Raw genomic sequence first — 15,454 nt, 5'->3', positions numbered from 1 at the left:
AGGCGGGCTCGTGTGGGGGCCCCTCGCTCGCCGCGCACGGGCGCTGCCTGCGCGCCGCGGCTTTGTGTTTCCACCCCTGGCTGCGGGCTCCGAGATTTTTAAGATCTTCCAATTAAAAAAAGAAGTGCCCCCCCCCCCCAGCTTTCCTCCTGAGTTTCTGGCACGTTTCCCATTGCAGGGCCGCGATTTAGGGCTGCTCGGATGGAGGCAGCGTTGGAGGGGGCGCTTGGGGGCGCGAAACCGACCGGGGAGKTCGCGGCGAGCGCGGGGCTCTGTGACGAGCTGCCGGCGCTGAGCGGCGGCCGCGCCGGGTGCGGGGTCCCGGGTCCCGGACCGGGAGCGGGGGGCGGGCTGGAGGGTCGAACCGGCTCGAGGGTCGCTGCAGGGCGCCTGGGSCAGCGCCGCGCTGAAGGTGATGAGAAGGTGCTGAAAGGAGTAGGAAATGTATTAAAATAATGAATATTGCTGTTGCTGGAAATCCTCTCTTAAAAGGAGAGTTTTGAAGTGTTTCCTGCAGGCTATAAAAGTCTATATTCACTTCTTCTGAAGAGTATGTCCCAACTTGATTCTCTGTCTCAAGTACACAGTGTCCTAAGCTCTCGTATGCTTCCTTCTGGACTTGGAGTCCAGCGCCATCTCACAGAGAAAGACGTAGAGACTTCAGTTTGACATTGGGATCTGACTGGAAGCAACGGAGATACCTGAATGTGAATTTGATGTGTTAACAGTAGCCTGAGCTAGGGAACAATTTCAGGATGCTGAGGTTTATCATCTGTGGTTTATATGCCTTCAGGGAAGATGGAGAAAGCATCTGTTCTTTGAAAATGGTCAGTTACAATAGAGGGCATGGGAATGAATATATATATATATATATATATATATATATATGTATATGTATATGTATATATATTTACAGATTTATCCTGCATCTGATAAAGTGATGGAATATGAACATCTCTGGAAGAGGGAGATTCCCTCTTATGGACTTATTTGAAGCTCTTGTATTTGTGGGAGATCCCAGTGAGCACTCCACCTTATTCCTTTTTAATGCAAGGTATAAACTCTTAAATCATGATTACATGGTTGGCTATAGTATCTCAGCTGTAGAGCATTAACTGGAAATCAGTCAACAGTAGCTTTTTGAGCAACTCATGCTTGGATCACAAATACCTGCTTGAGTATTCATTAAAAATATCTCATGCAGAAATAGCCAAAACGCAGGATGAACATGTATTTGTGTAGACAGAGTCATAAAAACCTGTTGGTTGGACAGTATGTGGGAATAGCATAGGAAGAGAGAGATACTTGCTTCTGGGAAAGAAAGAAGAAGCTATAAATATATTTGTATTATTGTCAAGTGACCTGCTCCTGGTCAGGAATAGGTTACTATGRTATGAGAGAAAATGGTGTAAAGAAGTTCTGCAAACTTACTGCTGTATGTGTTGTGCCTCCTATTCTTTCCTGCATCTCCTTTTTTTCAATGTATTTTCCATCTATGCACTCTGGGTAACTTATTGGCATGCTGTTTGTCTTTCTCCCTGAACTGATGAAATGGCTGTAGGCCTCAGAATTTGATAAAATCACAAAAAATAGGGTTTTCCCCCCAAATCTTTAAAAAAGCTATCCTACACTTTGATTAAATATCAGAAAGGCTTTAAGTTCCTTGTGACAAGGTTGTCTTTGTAAGAATAGGACTTTTAAAATTTATTCTAAAAATGTATCATACAAAGAACAGTTACATTTTCTGTGGTGCCATTTTACCTGTAGCTTTTATGGATCTATTATAACTCTTTTCATGGCCTAGGAGGTATGTTGAGGTTTGTTGTAATGTACATTTTTCTCTGTATAAGTTTTGTCTAGAAACATCTGTTATCTTGGACATTGATTTAACAGTGGGATATTCTTTTGATTTCTCTTCAGTTCTAGTGCCTTCCATTTACTCCAGAGTTTAAAGAATTTCACTCGTTTTCCTGTGGAATATTTCTGGAACGCTTATGAAGAGAGCTGAAAAAAGCAAAGTATTCTGAGCAGTGGGGAATATCAGGTAGAGCAGAGCTCATCAGAGTTTACTAGCTCTGTCAGGTGAGAAAATCGTTGTTGCTTAATTTAAATGTGAAGAACACATCCTTTCTGTTTCCACAGTGATAACTTTGTATGGGTATGCAGATAAAGGGGAGTTCTTCTTTTAACAAGCATTGTAGGGCTCAGGTTCAYGATATATTCCAATACAGAATTCTTCATCTCATCTGTTTTTATTTTTTATCGTTATTTTCCACTTTAGGAAGCAATAGGATGAGAGCTGTACTTGAACACAGATGGTATCATGGCACAGCATTTGCTGCAACTTGCTTGAAGTTATGTTACAGAGTTCATTTTTAACATAGGCTTTAAACCTTTATTTTGTAGAAAAGTCTCTTTGAAATGGCATTAGCCCAAATATAGACTATACATTTTGAGTGCTACTTGAATATTTTGTGGTAGCTTGATGAAAAATGAATTGATACAGGAAAAACAATAACTCTTAAAAGTACATAAAGAATATATGGAGTATATGTTATAGGAAGCGTAGGTAAGTATTGCTTTTTGATATCTCTGGAAATATAGGTGAAATCCTTGTGAAGTAGGCTGTTGATAATACTGTGGGCAGTATTAATAGTTTTGTGGAAGAAAAACATCAGTCTTTCTATGATTCTGTTCACTCTTCCATTACTTCTGTTTTTGGAGTGAATGGAATGTCTCCTGCAACAACCTTAATTGCCACTAACCAGAGTTTTTGTTTGCTAACAGCCCCATATGTCAATAGAATCTGCACTCATTCTCCTTCAAGTAGGCTATTTTTGCCAAACACCATTTCCACTTCTCTGGATTTCATGAACGCTGCCATTTGAAACAGATCCAAGGAATTAGATATTACTCACCTTTGCATATGCTGTCTCTTGAACAGATATTTGCCTGCTGTCTTCTATTCTTGTATTTCCTGCACTTTTCCCCCAGTGAGGAATGTTGTGTTTTGTCTTGCTTATTGCAGTTTTGACCAGGGAATTTAGTCTCTTGAAAAGAAACGCTTTAAGCAGTTTCCGTTTTCTTCCAATACATTTTCTCTGCTGCTTTCCACACAGCTTTTTGTTCGATGACTTGCACTTTCACTATCTCAGACTGTCAGGCATACTTGTCAACGTCTAGAAGCAAAAATTCATTTGTAGAGCTAGACATATTTCCATATAAAAGTATATATATGTATATTTATGTATATTGCTTCTCACTGTATTTTCTTTTCCTGTGAGAGGAAGAAGTGGAGGGAAATAAAAGAAAATGACCTCAGATATCTTTCATTCCCCCTCCTAACACAGCATTTAGTTCTTTCTTCTCTCTCRTCTTTTCTGCCGTAGGTATTTAGTTATTCCTCCCTCTGCCTAACTGTATCCAATTAAAAGTGAGTGGGTAGCAAGGAAGGGTTATCCACTCACAAAAGGAGGATGACRGGTTTTTTGGGAAGGGTTACCCTTACCCAGGCCAGGGAAGGCAGTCCAGGAAGTCAGTAGGAATAGYTATCTTAAAAGACGATAATTCCTGTCAGGAACTGGAAAGCACAGTGATGTTTTCTCTCCGGGCTAACCAGCTGCTGTTAGAAAATAGAGATGTTCTGACTGTTTTTTCCTACGAAGAGGAAAATCAGGAAAGGCAGCCCATCAAAGGGCATTTCTCTGGAGACCAGGAGATGATTCTGCAAATCTATACCTGTGGGGGAAAAAAGAAGAATTAGCAGCTCTGTTGTCTTGTGTCCTGCTGTCAGGAGCTACTTTTCTGAAAGCTGCTTTCTCAAAATCCTAACTGTTGTTAATTTCTTACATACTTTTCCATGTTGATACTCAGATTACATGATTATTTTGTATATAGGACAGTCTTCTTGAGCTTCCAGAGAGCCCAGCTCCCAACAGACAAAAGCAAGGCCTTTGGAGTGTTACTGCCTTTCATCAAAATTTCAAGACCTTTGGAGTGTTACTGCCTTTCATCAAAATTTTTAGGAAAGATGTCCTAGTGAGTTTCATTTCTTTCTTTGGCCACAGCCTCTGATTTATAAGTCCAACTTTAAGGTTTGCTCATAGAATGAGTGGATGAGAAGGTATATATTTCATTTCTCTCTTTTGTTAAGTCTAATTGTGTTTTTGAGTCACCTGTCACACTTTCTTTTCAGGGCAAACTGAGATATTTTAGTGCAGGAAGGATGAATTTATGAATTTTAGATTTTTCTTTTTTTTTCCCCAGTGGTCAAAAATAAGATGGGTTCTGACTGTGTGTCAAGTGCCAGTGGTAAAAAAAATGTAAGTTGTGGATATAGCTRCTATTTTCCATCACTGCATGGAAAGTAGTTAGAATTACTAGATCTCACATGCTCTGCTTCATTGAAGATCTCCTTCGAGTCTGCTCTCAGCTCCTCCCCTGTCTGTCCATAGTTTAGTTTTATAAAAAATGACACATTTAGCTGAAGTATCAAAGTACCAGCAAGTCCTGTTTAAGTAATCCTGTACCTTGGATTAAAATCCTCAAATGATTTTGGATATRGGCCAGTTTATATATATACATTGGAGGGAGAGGGGAAGAGAGGGAGTGCATGACTGCAAATGTCTGCAAGGATGATTTCTCAGATTCTACTATCTGTCAGTAAAATGCAAAGGTCATTTTAATGAAAATAAGTAAAAATGTTTGCAAACATTCAGAAATCAAAGGGACAAGTATCCAAGAAGAATGTCAGAATACTCACCAAATAAACAAAATAGAACTGATAAATTGTAAGTTAATGTGCTCTTTGAATCTAAAAAGAAGTGATGTAAAATGTCAACTTCTTTCACAGAACTTGTCACCAAATGATCAAAATAAATTAGCATGGCTTTTTGCTCCCTACTAACAGTTCAGAAAAAGAAAGCTAAATTGTGTTCTTCTTTGTTTAGAAGAAGTTCCAGAAAGGTATGATTAACAGTGAGTTTGCACAGGTGTTACTGAAAGCTTAATATAATCTAAAGAAATGTTGATCCTTAGTGTATGAAATGGGGTAGAACATCAGAACCTGGCTGTATTTAAAGGACTGCAATGAATTTCAGTAAGCAGTTAACTAGGAGGAGGGTTTAAGAGGCCTAGGTGATGAGACTATTATGTGTAAAATGTAGTTCCATATATGGATCTCATTTGGTTCCTCTCATTATAGTGTTTGAGTGTGTCAGTGACATTTGAGTACCTATATATTTAGTGTAAAACTGTGCAAATTTTTGAAGAGCTGAGAGCTCATTTTGAAAACAGGCAGCTAAGGATTGCTTTGGGTGTATTTAGTTTCCCATAGAAAAATTAGTTTATTTCTGTGTTGTATCTGAGTTGATTTGACAATATTAAATGCAAACTCAAAAGCTACGTGGAAGAACAAAGTTCAACACTCTCGAATAAGCTTGATTAATCAGACTATTTTGAGATTCAGCTAAGGAACATTTCTGGAATGCTGCTGCAGTCATCAGAACTGTGAAAACATCAAATGAAATATCCTCAGCCATCAGCAGCAAAAAGGAGATTTAACATAAGTGTTTGAAAACACTCAGCTAGAGAGAGGCCTGCAAGTGGCATATACATGTTTATATTTTATAGTTTTATTATATTCTCATTTTCAACCCATTGCCCAGTGCTGAGGTATTTGTGTGTCTTCCAAAGATATATTGAAAAAGCATATCACACATATTTTCTTCTCTATTTCTCTCTACAGAAAGCAGGAKAGGTGGTGCTGAAATGGACATGTTTTGTCCTGGAATGTATGAAGTTGTGATGGCCACCACCTCACCTGAGAGCACTGACCAGACTTCGCACCTCCAGGGCTGAAAGCGTGAGTTCAAGTGAATTTAAAACAGCATTGATAAATTAACTGGTGATAAATGTTTAGCTCAGTTGGTTAGAGTGTGRTACTAATARTGCCAAGGTCATGGATCGATCCCCGTATGGGCCACTCATTTGAGGGCTGGACTAGMTGATCTCCAGAGGTCCCTTCCAACCTTACTGATTCTATGATCAGCCTTGTCCTGGTCCTCTATAGAGGACTAAATTACACCTTGAATTATTAGATCTTGAATAATTCTTTTGGCTTGTAAATGAAAACAATTCTTTTCTTTTTGCAAACAATGGATACTGGATTTTGGGAACTTGGAACTCTCTTTAGCTTGTATTCATTTCCTTTATGTATAACTGTTCTTGAGTGAACAAGGTAATACTTAAAAAGTGATACCAGAAGAGACAGGATGTCTTGAAGCAAACTTGGGACTAACATCATTCTATTATATCTACTTTGATTTTTTTTGGATTTATTTTTTGTTTATTTGAATGTGCTAGCTAATGTTATTTTAATGTTGATTGTCAGGAAAAAGGCTCCATAAAGTCTTGTTTGAAATCTTCTCTGCCACTTAATTTCAAATTTTCTTGTCTTGTATGCATTTATCCTCAGTTAGTTTATCTGKTTTTTTAAACAATAAATTATTTATTTTATTTACATTCTTTAGAAATAAGTAATAATTTTTAGAGTTGAAGGCATCAGAAGAAGTGATAAAGTGAACTCATAATTTGCAAGAATTTAAATTACCAGTTACATAGGGTACACCCTGAGGATTTCTGGAAGACCTCAAAAATGAAAGAGCTTAGCTGCTGTATAATATATGCAGACTCTTAACTAACATTTGCTGTTAAAGGGATCAATTTTATTTTTAAAAGGTAATCCAAGGAATTATTAATACAGTGAGTTGTGTGTTTGACTAATCATTTCATACTTAAAAGTGGAATGATACAGCACCTCAAATATTATACAAGATGGTCTAAGGAACAACAATTTCTACAGCAGAAAAATATGTCTCATTAATCTCTTACAGTCGTCTGAATAGTTCAAAAGGGGTATAAGTGAAGGAGAACTAATTAATTTAGATTTTCACAMGATTTTTATTAAGATTTTTCACGACAATCTACTAAAGAAATTCAGGATATAATTTTACAAGGGAAACTTAGACCCTTAAATGCATATTTAAACAACTTTTAAACAACTTTATTCCACTTACAAGTATTAATAGGTATTTCCAACCTTGTTCCCACCTCTTCAAGGTTTCCTTAATGCAGTAGGAACTTACATTTTCCACTGGTAAATCGCTCAGTTCCCTTATTTTGCTGCTGAGCATGTGCGAAACCATCTTGACAGCTCCAGGCTGCTAAGCCCCAAAGAAATGCACAAAATAAGCATTTTCTTGCAAGTCTCCTCTCAAATGCCTGTCAACTTCAGTTTTACATCCCAGCAACCAATTTTGTCTCATTTCATTTTATACTGACTACATTTATTACAATTTACTTTATATTCTTGATAGGATATTGAAAGAGGCTCTCAGGGCCACAGATTGCTGCTGAAATGTTAGACAACATTTGGCATGAACAGGAGCAGAAATTAAAAACTGGCATTTTTTAGCCTGGTTGCCTTTGAAATGAAGTTTATGAAGTTGTGTTGCTTATTTCTCAATCATTCAGCAATTCCCCTTAAAAACTATGGAACCCAATTTCAACCAATTTAAAAGAGGAGCTGAAATCTCCAGATAAATAAGATTTGTGAAAAACTGCAGCTGTACAGAGGACAAAGAGCATAATTAAATGCCTGCACTGAGGAAAAGGCAGGTGGAAGCTGGGCTTTATATAGCAGTTGGGAGCAGCCAGCCAATGTATGCATAGAGATTTTGAGTGAGCATAGCGTGTGCCCTATATGGAGAGTGGGTTTCAGAAGAGAACCTGTGGTTATCATGGCAAAGGAGATTTCAGGAGACAAAGATTGCAAGTCCATTAAAACAATCGAACAAAAAGCCACTTGTTTTACTTTGGGCAGAACAACTTGATTTTTCTTGTCCTGCCTCTTCCTTCCCACRCTGAACACCACTTTCTCTCTCAGAATCTCCAGAATGTGTTACTATCTTTGCAATCCCTTTGCTCTGTATCAATTCATATAATWACATAAGAGTTTCATCTGATTTAGTAATGAGATCTCGAGGTCTCGGTTATACTCTCTTGGGAACCAGTAAAGGGCTGTTTCCTCATCCAAAAAGTACAACCGGGCTGTGAGATGTGCTCATGTCAATACCTGTAACAAAACTAATGGTACAGACCCTTTTCCACTCTGACTGGAGAATCTCCTGCTTTGGTATTTATATTCATCAGATATTTGCGCTTTCTTATTATGTCCTCCTCCTAGCTACCTGACATTTTAAAGATCTAGTTGGGTGTGGTGGGATGAGTAAATCTAGTCTAAAAAAAGCTAACTATAAGCAAATGGATTTTTTAATCTATGCGTGTATTTCAAACCAACCCAGTATCACAAAGTTTTAAAAATATTGTTATAAGTTATGGAGGTTTAGGACCATCTGGGGGGATCTTTATTGCTCTATAAAATAATGTGAGTGTTATGTGTTTTACAAATTAGTTTAGCTGCAGGAAAAAAAAGAAAAAAGAAGTATTATTGTCTACTTTTTGGTTTTTTGGCTGTCAGCTTCTCCCTGAAGGTGGATAGCTTATCCAGATGGGAAAGTTTCTGTAGATCTTCTGTAGTCAATTATCTAAAAAGGATACCATTGATGTAAAAAAAATCAAAACAAAACAAAAAACATACGTATATATTACTGTACTGTGATAAAAAGCTAGTCTTTTGTACATCTTCCCAGCTTGTGAAGCCTGTCTGTTTCTGCATAATAGATAAGCCCCAGGAAGTGTAAAATTAGTAGGAGTACTTACAGTGTGGCCAGGTTACAGTTTTACAGTTGTATAAAGGTCAGGAGCAAATTAACATCTACACCCAGTCCTGTCAGATTAGGTTCTGCAGGGACAAAGCTCTCTGGCAAATGTCTCCGTGGCTTGCCTGTGGTCGTATGGAAAACCTGAGGCCAAGRAAGGGACAGAGCTTCCACCCTGTCCTTTGCAAGCCATGGCTGGACTTCCCAAACCAATCTTTTTCTTCATTTATTTAGAGTAGGCTTTGAAAGCCTAAGCCTTGAGGGAAGATTTTTGAAGAAAAAACTCCAGGCCCAAGGTCTCACAGGGCAGCTTCTCTTCTTTTACTAACTTTTGGATTCTGTAAGATGTTTTTTTTATTACCTGAGTTGAAAATCTGTTTTATGTGAGAAGAAAGTTAAACTACTGAAGAAGACTAACAAGTTTATGGATGTTATGATCTCTCAAATAGTTAATRTCTCACTTGTCAGTTAAACATTTATTTTTTTTTTCAAACTTGGCAGGCTTCTGGCTAGGCTAATTAGACCGCAACTAGGCTGTGAGCAAATGATCTCTTTGAAATGATAAGTGGCATGCATGTAGCAATAATAGCAGTAGACCTAACTTCAGAATGCTGTAAGATCCTTTAAATTTCACAAAAAATTTGCTGATCTGCTCCAGATTTTTACAATGCCGTTTTTCTTGTACTTAAAGTGTAACCATAGGTGGTTACAGCTCATGCCTGCAAATACAAAGAAACTGTATGGAGACAGCAACATACAGGACTTGCTAGGCCATGGATTCAGATGTGTACCAAGACCAAGATGATTTGCACCCTGAATGCAGAAGCGAGTAGTAGAGCCTTGGTAAAAAGAATTTGGACTTTTGTGTAAATTCATAGATAGTCTGGAAGATTGTATTGCATTCAGCAGCTATTGAAAAGGAGAGGCAGACTGAGGGGGAGTCATATGCATGGTAGAAAACGAAATGAAGATTTTCAAGTGTACAGCTAGGGCTATGATTGGTGCTGAAGCAGGAAGAAATTTTCCAGATATCCTGAACACCATGGTCAAAGTTGCATATGCTACAGCTATTCAGCACTGAACGAGCTGTCCAAGCTATTTATTTTCTCCATCTCCTACAGCTGGCTGGTGCTGAGGGAAACCTGGTTTAGTGTTCAGTTTTTGCTGAAACACTTTTCAGCTCTTAGTGCATGGGCATTCAGTTTCAAATATCAAACTCAGTTCTCAGAACAGCTAAGCACAAAACTCAGGGAAGACTTTTCYTTCAGATTCTCTGGGAGGAAGCTAAACTGACATACCTGTACCTCCACTGTAAAATGAGAAACCTTTCCTGGCACGTGTGCAGCGTGCCACTCCCCAGAAAATTTGAGATTTTACTGGGCATGTCCTTCTCYTCCACCCTGCTCACACAGCTCCTGGCACCTTTCCAGCATTCACAGAACAGTTTATATCTCCAGCATATTGTCTCTCCAAGTAAATGAGACAAAACAGCTTAAAGGATGTTCAGAGGGCTCTTCAAATTTGAGTGCATACAGCATTGAGGCACCCTTTTTCTTTGCCTTGGTGCTTTGCCACCAACCAAAAAATTCCCACCATGCTCTTCCTCCCACAGACCAGGTTGCTGGTGATTTTGGTCTGCTCCTCCCTTTCCCACCGCTTGGCATGGAGCTTCTGCTCTGACAAATTCTTCCTTGGCAACACCAGCTCCTGCTGGATCCTCCCCGTCTGTGGCCATGGCTACTGGGGTGTGCTGTGCTCTGCCCACCTGAGTCAGAAATGCTCAGCAGCTTTGTTGAAAGCGTAACAAAAAGCAAGGCAGCAGCTGAACGGTGCTCAGTGATCAGAACTGGCTCGATGGAAAAGACTGGATGTTGGAGTAGTGAGAACACTGCAAACTCTCAGATTATTCTTTAGGTTCTAAGAGCTACGAACTAGCTTAAATTTAAGACTCCATCTGGCACTTCGTTTAAAACTGTATTTTCTCCAGAGAAAAAAATCGACAACAAAAATGTTTTCTGCCTAAAAATGAGCCTGTGTTACATTTGGGGAGTACAAAGAATCTCCAAAYTAGATTACAAAAATATACACTGTATTATTTTGATTACAGTAATTCTAGTTGAGTATTTTTTACAGATCTGAAAATGTTCAAAGGAATTTAGAAATACAGGAGGCTTTCTTTTTCTCCTAAGGCCTAAAATCTAAATTCTAGCTCCATGTTTGGTAGAAATCCTGTATCTCTGTCTTTTTCACTTTTTTCCCCTAAAGGAATTATTTTTCTGGGGATTTTTTATTTGGTCTTCAATTAGTCTATTAGAACCATTTTCAGAGAAGGCTGGCTGCTGACTCCACAAAGCCATTCCTGCTGCAAAAAGCTATGTTTGAGAGAAGTGCGGTTATTAGTGGTTACTTGTTCTGTAACCTATTAATTTCACATGTGTACAGGACACTTTGGCTGGACCAAATGCATGCTCTTTTTGTCACACCTGTTGTGTCTTCCTTTGAGCATATGTTCATTAATACCAAGTGAATAGCCCCACACATTTGGCCAGCTGCGTGTAATGCTGGAGAAGTCTTTTATCAGGTTGAGGGGCGTTAACATGCATGTTTTTCTTGTAGATATGAAAATGGCAGGTTTCTGCATATCTTTGTTTCTTCCTACTTTGTTTTTATGATGAATTAAGTCAAGGTTTGATTTGTTATCTGTATGGTGGTCTTGGTCTTTCACCAGACCACTTGCTGTTGCAAGGAAGGTGCCAGAGAACCTTTATACTCCTCAGAAGGGTAATCTGCACTTACTTATTTTACACATAAAGAAAAATCACCAGATAAGATACAGAAGTAGTCCTTGGGGCATGGAGGAGAACCAGGTCTCCTCACTCTCAGGTGACAGCCCTAGCCAGTAGACTGGCAAGCTGTGATTTCTCTCAGGATCAATGTTCTGTCATTTATATTTTGGAGAAAGAGAAAAACTTTTAGGAGGAGCTGAAGGTCCCCTTGTGAAACCCTTGTGGAACTGGAGTATGCCCCGTAGAAATGGGTCTATCTATCTTTTGGAGGAATGAATTGAATCTGTGTCTTCTACATCCTAGGTGAATCCTCTAACCACTGAAGTGCTGGGTTAAGGTGATGGAGAAGTGAAGCAAGGCAATCTGGTTTGGTCTTTGAAAGGAAAACATGATAGCTGCTTGCTTCATCTTCAGAAGAGGTGACTGGCAATTAACTTTAGGCAGAGAGAGATCCTTCCTTGAAACCAGGAGGTAGGCAGAATTGGAGATGTACTTCTGGATTTGACTGTGTCTCTGGGGAGACATTCTGCTGGGGATGGAGAGACCAGGCCTGCACACATTGCAGCAACAGCATTTTTAGGATGTGACAGGCATGGCTCAGATAGGGCTACATAGTGCACACGAAGTGGAAGGTATCTCTCTGTATAGGCTGTGAGTCTGTCACCCAGGAAGTACCAAAATCTTGGCAGAACTTGATATTAAGGGATTGAGGAGGCATGTTTTATGTTCTGTTTTACGCAGAGGCAACATGCATATTTAGAGGCTGCTTTGGTCACGGTCTTTCTTCGTGTACTCTATATAAACAGCAGTCAGTTCCATTTAGAAGGCAGCTGCATATTGAATAGGCTGTGGGTTGTTACTGTTATTTTCGTAACATTTGTGTGCAAAGATGTCAACCTGTACTGAGACCCAGTGAGGCTGTACACGCGGCAAGCTGGAATCCTTTGGAGAAACAGAAAGATAAATGACTTGCCTGCAGTCAAACATAAGTCAGTGGCAAAAATAATACCTGGTCTCTGGACTGAAAAACAGCTTAGAATCAACCCTTTCTGTCTTAGGCTTCCCACAGCTTTCAGATGGATGTGAATATGTTGGGCTGACTCAGGATCTGTTAGATCTAATTAAACCTTAATTATCATACATTAAATGATTAAAATAATGAAGATTGGGCACAATCAAATTTCAAAACAGAGAGATTTAGCAAGAGTTTTAAAACTATACAGATGATGCTATTAATCTTGGAGGACATCCAGCATAAACAATACAGTATCTAGCCAGCTGGGAAGACAGCAAACTAGAGGTAATGCCAGGTTACTACTGTGAAGTGTAAGAGGGTAGATGCACTTTCATCTTCCCTATTACAGTTTTCTATTTAGATAAAAGCAAAATACTGTACATACCAAAATGTGTATACATGCACATATAACATATGCATGATGCTTATGAATAATACAAATGTATGAACTTTGAAAGAGGCAGGGAACTCACATCTTAAAATCCTTGGTGAATTATGTCTCCTACTGCACTTAGCATTTATGTTTTTAAGAGTTATTCTGTTGTTTTTTTATAGTAACTTTAACACTGAGGAAACTGACTTTGACTGACAGCTCTGGGAGCAGAAGTTGTTCTTTGTCCATAAAGCAGGTACAGCATGTTAGGATGAGAGGAGGCTTTAGGCCCCCTTTCATTCCTTTCCTGGCCTCTCTAGGGATCTCATCATCACTGTTATCAATAGTAATGCATTTATGACACTTTGTGAGGAGAATCTGTTGTTGCTTTGTATGAAGTATGAGAGGTTCATGGAGGGTCCTAGAACCCAGGCACAAAGCCATGGGGAGGGAGTGCTGCTAATGGGGTCACCCTGGATCTGTTTGTCAGAGACAGAGCATGGAAAAGACCAGTATGCAACAACTAATAATGAAAGAGCAGGTAAATGTGACCAAAAGCCTGGCTTGCAGTTCACTGGTAAAATGATTTTACCAGAAAAGGAAAATCTTTTTAAAAAGCCAAAGAACAAAGACATTTGAGGTATCCTCTGGGAAATAAAGATGAGCAATCTAAACTATCGGTTTTCTCTGTATAATCGAACACTACATTCCTGGAGGGATTTTTTTTATTTGGTACTCTGCTCTCTCTGATTCCTCTCAGCAATGTATGCAAGCAGCAGCACAGAAGACAGAGATAGTCAGAGAGAGAAGACAGTGTATTGAGAGAATTTAATTAATAAGTCCTTGTGGGACCATGGGGACTATGGAGAGCATGGAAGAAGATGAGCAAAGAGAGATCCTCCTAATGTCCTAACRTCCTAAACAAGTCATTGAAAGGAAGCAAAATAAGCACCAAAAGGAGTTTATAATTCTTGGAAAAACTAAAAAGTGAATATTAGGCAAAGTATAAATTTTTTCTCTTTTGATATTGTTTTAGCAACTGCACCACTGTCAGGGATGAGAATTTGGGCCAAGAATTTAACCATAGACATCCGAAGGCCTCAGAAAAAAGTGTGATATCAGGGAAACAGAACAAAAGGAGAGTTCCCTCTCCTTTAGAGCATCATTTTTTTTTGTTTTACAGTTATTCAGAGACGCTTATGAAGTCCTGCATTTATAGATGCCACACACACCGAGATGCAAACACTAGAGACCCATCACTCCACAGCAGGTGGCCAATAGACAGGAGCAACGCTGCTTGACTGCCATGTCTTTCAAGCTGACCCAGGAACCAAGGAATTTTGGCATACTTGACCTCTCTTTCCAGTCTTGTCAGCTGTTATTTCCCTGTGCCCTTGGGCTGGCTGAATTTGCTCTTGCTGATGGCTGYCAAAGTTCTCTGCCCTGGTACTTGTGTTGACTGTGGGCTTCTAGGTCTTTGGATAGATCTTGGAATTGCAAGTCAAAACTGCATATCCCTACTTTTATTAGAAGCTTGGCTGAGGTCTGAAAGTTGCTGAAAGCCTGTTATTCTCCACCATTTACTGGCTGTGAATTATGTAGATACTCATATTTTTAATTTCCTTTCATTTAGTTGTGTGTGCAGGACCTCAGTCATGACCAGCAGGGAACACTCTCCTGGGTACAGAGAGGCAATTCAGTGTCTGTGCCAACCCTGGCTTGTAAAAGCCTGGCAGCACTTGACAAACAAAGCCTAGAAATGTTGCTATTAAAAGCATTTATTGAATAAATCCATATGTGACAAAATGATAGCTGCAAAAAGCAGTGGAATTGTTTTTTAATGGATAAATCTTATTTGAAAGGTAAAACTGAGCTGTGAAAGCTCATAGAACAGTCACCTGAGGATAGAGCTTTGAACAACGTGGGAAAAATTAGAACCACTATGAACAATATAGAGGATAATAGATTTCAGAACATGTCTGCTTTGAGTGGGAGCTTTTATGTAAAGACAAGAGAGGATAAGCCTGGGTTTAACTTCTGTATTTGAATGCTCTCATAAATAGAGATAGAAGAACAAATCCTGATTCCATTTAGAAAGCTTGCAGTGGCTAGAAACAAGAGGACCTCTGTTCTTCTACACAGGGGTCAGCAGACTGCAAAGAGGTATTGTCGGCAGGCTCTGCTGTCCTGGCGTGCTGTGTAACGGAGCCCCAGGGCCACAGGTCTGCCCATGCCTCCTCACTGTGCCTTGGCTGCTGCCCCGATGGGCCCCATCGATGCTCTCTCRTCTCCTTCACCTCCTGCTCATCACCAGGAGGAGGATAGGAGCTCAAGCAAGAGGGGTGCTGCACCGCGCTGCTTTGGTGTCTCCCCATAGCCACAGAGAAATGGCACCAGCCCTCCAGTCTGCACGCAGCCTGGTGTGGGAGGGAGGCAGGGGGCTGAGCTCTGCAGGCTGAAATTCCTGCTGGCAGAGCAGAGGAGCAGCAGCGGTACAAGG

General features: G+C 39.7%; 1 long non-coding RNA gene across 1 annotated transcript; it reads left to right on the top strand.

Annotated features, from left to right (window-relative positions):
• Positions 1-896: 896 nt before the first annotated feature.
• LOC146589430 (uncharacterized) lies at positions 897-6,452 on the top strand. Its single transcript, XR_014897177.1, has 4 exons — positions 897-1,054; positions 1,921-2,082; positions 3,898-4,038; positions 5,747-6,452. It is a non-coding gene; the product is annotated as an uncharacterized LOC146589430 (long non-coding RNA).
• Positions 6,453-15,454: the final 9,002 nt, after the last annotated feature.

This window comes from Rhea americana, unplaced genomic scaffold (assembly GCF_003343005.1).
Source record: "Rhea americana isolate MKP2758 unplaced genomic scaffold, rheAme1 scaffold_46, whole genome shotgun sequence".
NCBI lineage: Eukaryota > Metazoa > Chordata > Aves > Rheiformes > Rheidae > Rhea > Rhea americana.
Note: the sequence above shows the minus strand (reverse complement) of the source record. Positions and strands in the feature narration are given on the sequence as shown.